Raw genomic sequence first — 8,578 nt, forward strand, 5'->3', positions numbered from 1 at the left:
CTCACAGCCAAGTCTGACCTCTACCTAGGGCAGCCCCTTGTCCCCCAGGGTGGGAAAGGGGAGTTCCGAGCAACAGTGAGGGAGTCTTCCCTCACTGGAAGGTTGCTAAAAGAGCTACTCCACTCCTTTTCCTATGGTCCCATGAGTCAAAGCCACCACCCCACACATTCCATGGCACAGCCAACAGCTAATGAGGGCTCCCTGGGTCCAGGTAAAGTGGAGGGAGCCAGTGGGGTAGGTAGGGTGAGAAGTTTGGCATTTGAGTCAGTAATGACATCATCCTGAAGCCTCAACTTCCTCTTGTGAAGTAGCCATTGTGCTTTTTTTTTTTTTCCTTTTCGAGACAGGGTTTCTCTGTGTAGCCCTGACTGTCCTGGAACTCACTTTGTAGACCAGACTGGCCTCGAACTCAGAAATCCGCCTGCCTCTGCCTCCTGAATGCTGGGATTAAAGGCATGCGCCACCACGCCTGGCGTCGCCCTTGTACCTTTAAAGGCAACTTGCAACTGGTGTAGGCAACGGGTCACCGCTTTGGTAGTCTAGTTGGTATCCTGGTGAGGAGGTGGGAGGAGAGGGACAGTGTAGAAACTGGAGCTCCAGCCAAGCCCTAAATCCTTGTCTTTGGCTTCCATCATCAGACAAAAAACTCCTCAGAGGTTGCCTACCTCCCTCTCAGCTGAGATAGCTTCCGAAGGCAGAATTATCTCCCAACAGACTGGGCATCCCCAGAGGCAAGGTTATCAGTCTCCCTTACTTGGAGTGCCTTTGGACATCTGTGGTCCTCAGTGCATCCCCTCAGACAGGTGTCTATCAGCTTTGAGTCTTTTCTGTCAGTCTTAACTGGATTTGGGACGGTCTTGTTGAAGTTTGGGCTCCTAGGGACAATGCTGGGATCTTCCTTCTCCCCCTCAGACAAGGAGCCTAATTCTTGAATTTTCTGCTTCCCCCACGCCCAGCCCTTCCTCCCAGAGGGGCTTGGCTTCAGATGGGCCCCTTGTTGGCTGAAATGGGTAGAGTCCTGGTTGGGTGTGAGTATTTTGGGGGACCTTGGGGTTGGGGCTCCGCCCAGGAACTTCCTGGCCTCAGGTGCCCTACAGTTCAACAGAGGCCGCAAGCAAGTTTCCTCTAGTTATTCATTCTAATGTCAGCATGGATCAAACAGGGACGGGAGGGCAGAAGGAGGTGAATCACACACTTTGGTCTGGGCCTGACTCCTGCCTACTCCTCCCTCACTCTGTTCCCTGCTTCCCGAACTCCATGCGAGCAACCACCAAGGAAACACACCCTCAAAGAAGCAAGCTCTCAGCGGCTTCCGTCCCCTGCAGCTCCATCACCTCTTGGACCAGGGATTCAGGTGTAACTGTTTGTCTGACTGACCTAAAGAACCACTCAGGCTTTGCCTGGGTCTTCAGAGCTACGTCTAACTTAAACACACACACACACACACACACACACAAATACACACACACACAAATAAACACACACACACAGACACACACCACATCCCCACAGTCCTCAGATCTTTACACATGAACAGACACAACTTTAACACACATCATACAGCATGCAGCGTGGATGGGGGCCCACCCACCTGTAGTCTCAGGAGCAAGAAGGGTCAGGAGGTCCAGGTAATCCTCAGCTGGATAGCAGTGAAGAGGCTGCTGAGCTCCATGAGGCCCTATTTAAAAGACAAACAAACAAAAAACGGGCTGGAGAGATGGCTCAGTGGTTAAGAGCACCGTTCTTCCGAAGGTCCTGAGTTCAAATCCCAGCAACCACATGGTGGCTCACAACCATCCGTAATGAGATCTGACGTCCTCTTCTGGTGCATCTGAAGACAGCTACAGTGTACTTAGATATAATAATAAATAAATGTTTAAAAAAAAAAGGGTTGGTGAGATGGCTCAGTGGGTAAGAGCACCCAACAGCTCTTCCGAAGGTCCGGAGTTCAAATCCCAGCAACCACAAGGTGGCTCACAACCATCTGTAATGAGATCTGACTCCCTCTTCTGGAGTGTCTGAAGACAGCAACAGTGTACTTACATATAGTAAATAAATAAATAAATAAATAAATAAAATAAATCTTTTTAAAAATGTTAAAACAAAAAACAACCCTCCAAAACAAAACCAGGAGTCAGTGGTTAGGAGTATATTCTGGTTTTGAAGAGGACCCGAGGGGCGTGGGGTGAGGACCCGAGTTCAGTTTCTAGCACCCATGTCATGTGTTTTCAGCTCCAGTTCCTGGGGATCTGACGCCCTATTCTAGCTTTTGAAGGTTTATGCACTCAAGTGCATAGACGCACAGACTCACAGAGACACACTTATACACCTAATTTAAAAAACAAAACAAAACAAAACAAAACAAGGGGCTGGAGAGATGGCTCAGCCCTTAAGAGCACTGACTGCTCTTCCAGAGGTCCTGAGTACAATTCCCAGCAACCATACGGTGGCTCACAACCATCTGTAATGGGATCTGACGCCCTCTTCTGGTGTGTCTGAAGACAGCTACAGTGTACTCATATAAAATAAAATAAATAAATCTTTGAAAAACAAACCAAAACAAAACAAAATCTTGGACTGGAGAGATGGCTCAGCCCTTAAGAACATGTGCTGTTTTTGCAGAGGACCTGAGTTCAGTTTCCATCAGGTGGCTCACAACCACTTGTAACTCCAACTCCAGAAGATCAGACACCCCTGTACCCTACGCAGAACATGTACACAAAGCATATGATTTAAAATAAATGAATTTTAAAAATCTTTTTTAAAGACCCCACACTATCCCCACTACATATCCACACACACAGCAGACCCTTGTCATCCACAGATAGGACCTATGACCACTCACTACACGTAACGCTATATAACACACAGACTGTCACTAGCTGATACAACATTTCTGTGCATCTTTTGATGGATGAAACACACATCTTTAGACATATAGTGTGCATGATTGCACTGGCAGGCATCCCCTTGCCACACAGAAGAGCTTCTAGTTACTGCAAATGAGCCTGCTGCACGAGGTCACACAAATACACACACACACACACACACACACACACACACACACACACAGACAGAGAAAAACACCTGCCCATGCCACAGTCCCTTTGCTTAGTAGGTCCTTAGAACACTTGGATGCCACCTCAGCTCAAGCCTGGGCTGGGCCTGCTTCTGAGCTGACTGATTTCTTTTGACTCCGTCTGCTCTGTGCTAATACTTTCTCATCTGGATGCCGTGACTTTGGACTAAGATTTAATACGATAGGGAGATGCCTGTCATACCTCCTGGTCTGTGTATGTTCATTCTTCAGAACGTTGTTAGCTATTCCTGGATCTTTGTTTTTTTCATTTGGGATTCAAGCAGTCAGCTTGTAAAATTCCTTGGAAAATTCTCCTGGGATGTGAACGTGTGTGTTTGTCTGAGTGCATGCAGTAATACACACGTGTGTGCTCACATGCAAACCCATGCACTTGCATACAGAAGCCTAAAAGGGATATTTGGTATCTTTCTCTATTACTTCCCAACTTTTAATTTTATTTCAAGGTAGGGTTTTTCTGCAGATTCCTGACTGTCCTGAAACTCTCTGTAGACCAGGCTGGCCATGAACTTTAGAAATTCATTTGGGCTGGTAAGATAGCTCAGAGGTTAAGAGCACTGACTGTTCTTCCAGAGGTCATAAGTTTAAATCCCAGCAACCACATGGTGGCTCAGAACCATCTGTAATGGGATCTGATGCTCTCTCTTTGCTGTGTCTGAAGACAGCTACAGTGCACTCATATACATAGAATAAATAAATAATTCTTTAAAAAAAAAGAAGAAGAAGAAGAAATTCATCTGCCTCTTGTAACTAAAGGCCTGCACTACCATATTGGGCCCTAGCAACGGCTTTGTGATAGTTAATGAAAGACAGAACTGGCCTTAGTGATCTGCGTCCTGATTCAAGTTCCCAATTTCTTTCCTCCTTAAGTTGCTTCCTCTCTCCTTCTCCATTCATTGGATCAATCAGTGTCCCTTAGCCTTTGCTCTGTGTTCCCAAGAGATTTAGAAAATATTATTTATTTAGTGTATCTGTGTGGGTACATGCACGTCATGGCATGCATGTTGGGGACAACGTGGAATCAGTTGTCTCCTTCCACTCTGGGTGTCCCAGGGATTGCACTCAGGTCATTAGTCTTGGCAGCAAGCACCTCTACCTGCTGAGCCATCTTGCTGGCCCCATCCCAACATAGACTTATAAACTATTAGAAATATAGAGAAAACAGTCCATGGGCTGGCGAGATGGCCCAGTGGTTAAGAGCACTTGTTTAGTTTTCAGAAGACCTCAGATTGGTTTTTCAACCCCCACAGTGGGCAACTCACAATGGCCAATGTCCCAGTTCTGGGGGATCAAACCCTGTCTTCTGGCCTTGGTGGGTACCTACACACATGTGATATACAAACAGATACATAAATAAAAGTATTTTTAGAAAAAGAAAGAAAATTCAGTCCAGAGTGTCTCATTCGAGTGCCATTAACATTCAGAGGCATTCCTTTGCTGTCCCCAAGAATGGCTATTGATAGTAGTACATTCAGCCCCTACCTGTAAGATGCCACCAGCCGCCCTTGCTCCAATGGTTGTACCTACTAAACATGTATGCAGATGCTGACAGATGTTCAAGGGAGTGTAGAAAGGCACTACCTGAGAATCACAGGTGTGGGTCCAGTCTTCCTTACAATACATAACTTATTCCCACAGATACCTACAGTCTTAAATGTTTTTGGACAATATTTTGTTATTTTTTACACATTGCTTTTATATTTATTTTTATTTTGTGAGTGTTTTGCATGCATGTATGTACCTCCTTGTTATCCATAGAGTCCAGAAGAGGGTGGTAGGTTCCCAAAACTGAAATGGGAGCTGGAAACTGAACCTAGGTCCTCTGTAAAGGCTCACTCTTTTTTTTTTTTTTTTTTTTTTTTGGTTTTTCGAGACAGGGTTTCTCTGTGTAGCCCTGGCTGTCCTGGAACTCACTTTGTAGACCAGACTGGCCTTGAACTCAGAAATCTGCCTGCCTCTGCCTCCCGAGTGCTGGGATTAAAGGCATGTGCCACCACACCCGGCTCAGGCTCACTCTTAAGTCCTGAGTCTTCTCTCCACATACACACACACACACACACACACACACACACACACACACACACACACACTGAATGTAATGTATATATTCATATATAAGAATATACACATAATTCTTTTCTTTTAAGATTTTTTAAAAGATTTATTTATTTATTATATGTAAGTACACTGTAGCTGTCTTCAGACACTCCAGTGGGTGTCACTCATTACGGATGGTTGTGAGCCACCATGTGGTTGCTGGGATTTGAACTCAGGACCTCTGGAAGAGCAGTCAGTGCTCTTACTCATTGAGCCATCTCACCAGCCCTTAAGTTGTTGTTGTTGATTTTTTTTTAAAGATTTATTTATTCATTTAATGTATATGAGTACACTGTTGCTGTCTTCAGACACACCAGAAGAGGGCATTGGATCCCATTATAGATGACTGTGAGCCACCATGTGGTTGCTGTGATTTGAACTCAGGACCCCTGGAAGAGCAGTCAGTACACTTAACCACTGAGCCATCTCTCCAGCCCCTTAAGTTGTTTTTTATACACAGGGTCTCACTATGTAGACTAGGCTAGCCTCAAAATTACAAAGATCTATCTGCCTTTGCCTCACAAGTGATGGCTCTTACCTGACTCATTTTTGCTATTTTGGAGAAAGAGTTTCTCTCTGTTACTCAGGATGGCCTGAAACTCACCATGTAGCCCAGGGTGGCCTCTGCCTGTTCTGCAATCCTCTTGCTTCAGCCCTGGGAGGGGATGAGAATACAACATGTGGCATAGTCTCATTAACTCTCTCTCTCTCTCTCTCTCTCTCTCTCTCTCTCTCTCTCTCTCTCTCTTTCAGACAAGGAGTCATATTATAGCCCAGTGTGTCTGGAAACTTGCTATTAGCCAAGTCTGGTCTCAAAGTCACAGTAATCCTTCTTCCTCAGCCTCCCAAATGCTGGGATTACAGACATGAGTCACTTACCTGGTTTTCAAATTTTTGTTTGTTTTAGAGACAGAGCCTAAGTGGTCCTGGTTGTCCTGGAGCTCGCTATGCAGCCTAGGCTATATAAAACCCTGTCTGGTAAGCCAGACATGGTGGTTCACACCTTTAATCCTAGCACTCAGGAAGAGGCAAAGGCAGTTGGATCTCTGTGAGTTTGAGGCCAGCCTGGTCTACAGAGTAAGTTCCACCTGCCTCTGCCTCCTAAATGCTGCAATTAAGCACATACACAACTAGACTCAGCTTCAATTAAAACACACACACACACACACACACACACACACACACACACACACACACACATATAAACACTCCACATGCCTCTTTTGTTTTATTAAAAATGTTTTGTTTTGGAGACACAGTGTCACAAAATAAAAAGACAAGAAGAGATCCGTGGCAGCTTATGTGTAGAGGCTGAACTGGAGAAGGTACATGGGGGCAGGCACAAGTGTCATGGTGGGTGGGTGAGGGGATTTGTGTGTAAGATTATATGATGCTTAAGAGTGTGTGGTATGGAGCCGGGCGTGGTGGTGCATGCCTTTAATCCCAGCACTCGGGAGGCAGAGGCAGGCAGATTTCTGAGTTCGAGGCCAAGCCTGGTCTACAAAGTGAGTTCCAGGACAGCCAGGGCTACACAGAGAAACCCTGTCTTGAAAAAAAAAAAAGAGTGTGTGGTGTGTAGGGTTACAGGCAAACATTTTTATTGTTGTTGTTTTGTTTTGTTTTGTTTTGCTGTTTTAAGACAGGGTTCCTCTGTGTAGCCCTGGCTGTCCTGAAACTCACTCTGTAGACCAGGCTGGCCTCAAACATAGAGATTTACCTGCCTCTCTGCCTCTGCCTCCTGAATGCTGGGATTAAAGGCATGAATCACCATGTCCAACTCTGTTCGTTGTCTTATGTATTTTAGTGTATGTGTGTGTGTGTCTGTGTCTGTGTGTCTGTGCATTTTTGTGCTCCATGGTGCAAGTATGGAGGCCAGAGTAGACCCTCACCTCCCTTTTCCCCATGCATGTCCTAGGGATTGAAGTCAGGTCATTAGGCTATGCAGCAAGCACCTTTACCCTCTGAGCCATATAGCCAACATACAGTCACTTTAGTTTCTGAGACAGCATCTCTCACTGAACCTGAAGTTTGTGATTTGGCTAGACTGGCTGGCCAGCAAGCCCTAGGGAGCCTCCATACTGCTTCTCCATTGCTAGATGATAGGCATGCACGACCACCTCTGACTCCCCCATCCCCCCATCCCCGGCCCCTGATTGAACTCAAGTCATAGACACACTTACCAAATGAGCCGTCTCCCTCTTTTCCTCCTCCTCTTCTCACCTCTTCCTCTTGTATAGCATTTTATGTAGCCCACGCTAGCTTTGAATTCAGTGTGTAGCCACGAATGACTTTGAACTCCCGGTCTCTGCCTTCTAAGGGCTGGGATTATACATGTGAGCCACACACCCGGTTGTTTTAGTTCTTCGGAGCTGAAGCTCATGTTAATGATGCTCTGACCTGTAAGGAACCATTTTAGCATTGACAAGGAACACCGGTGGCATCTGACCAGCAGCAAGGGGCTAGCTTGGCTACTCAGGACCTGAGGCTAGGCACTGGGTGGGGAGTCAGAATCCCTGCCTTCTTGGCTCTCCAAGACAGACTTGGCGCCATGTCTCACCATAAGACAGACTTTCCTCTCTTTCGGCTTCATTTTTCCTTGATGTTTAGGAGGGGGCTTTGGGTCAGCTGATACCTGAGGGGTCTGCTATCCATAGACAGCGTCTATCATGGAGCCTGGCTGACCTCCTGAGTGCTATGCAGAAGGAAACCAAAACAAGGGGTTCTCTCATTTGCGTACATGGAAGTCCTCACCTGACTCATGCTCTCACACCAAATTCACTTGGCTTCTACCCCAGCTGCCCACACCTCTTCACCCTCTCTTCCTACCGGGAACTCACTTGCAGCTGAACTCTAGCTCAAGGGCTTGAGAAATTTCCTCCTTCCTCCAGCCCTGTGGTTCTGGGCTCCCAGGGGTTTCTTGGGCCCAGTTCTTCTTGCTCACCAGGGATTCCCTGCCCAGTCTTAATGACCAAAGCTATGCTTCCAGCTCCCTCTCCTCATCTAGTGGCTTCTCCCTCCCCCACCTCTCTCTCCCCTACAGAGGTATATGCGCTGGTGTGTTCATTCACACAAGCTCTTGGGCAGTCTCCGGTGCAGACTGCTCTCTGTCTGTCATCCATCCTTTCCCTTGTCCCTCCCTGAATCTCCTCTCTGTATTCTCTCATTCCTCCCATGCGCTCCTGTTTACATCAGCCGTTCTCCCTCCCTCTACCCCTCTCGCCTTCTCCCCTCCTTTCTGACTCTCTTTCCCTCTCCTCGTGCCAACTGTTTGTTGCTTCTTTTGGTTCTCTCTGTGTGTCTCTCTGTGTCTCTGTGTGTCTCCCTCTCCTCCCCCACCCCGCCCCTTTCCACACCCCCTGTCTGACACCCTCTCTGTCCTTTGCT

Source organism: Mus musculus, chromosome 4 (genome assembly GCF_000001635.26).
Source record: "Mus musculus strain C57BL/6J chromosome 4, GRCm38.p6 C57BL/6J".
NCBI lineage: Eukaryota > Metazoa > Chordata > Mammalia > Rodentia > Muridae > Mus > Mus musculus.